Source organism: Neophocaena asiaeorientalis, unplaced genomic scaffold (assembly GCF_003031525.2).
Source record: "Neophocaena asiaeorientalis asiaeorientalis breed wild unplaced genomic scaffold, Neophocaena_asiaeorientalis_V1.1 scaffold259, whole genome shotgun sequence".
Lineage (NCBI taxonomy): Eukaryota > Metazoa > Chordata > Mammalia > Artiodactyla > Phocoenidae > Neophocaena > Neophocaena asiaeorientalis.
Genome location: NW_020172985.1, coordinates 1,780,796 through 1,780,997, shown reverse-complemented (window position 1 = coordinate 1,780,997; position 202 = coordinate 1,780,796).

Below are 202 nucleotides of genomic sequence, written 5' to 3'. Positions count from 1 at the left end.
AAAAATCTAGAAACAATAAATACTGGAGAGGGTATGGAGAAAAGGGAACACTCTTGCACTGCTGGTGGGAATGTGAATTGGTATAGCCACTATGGAACACAGTATGGAGGTTCCTTATAAAACTACAAACAGAACTACCACATGACCCAGCAATCCCACTACTGGGCATATACCCTGAGAAAACCAAAATTCAAAAAGAGTC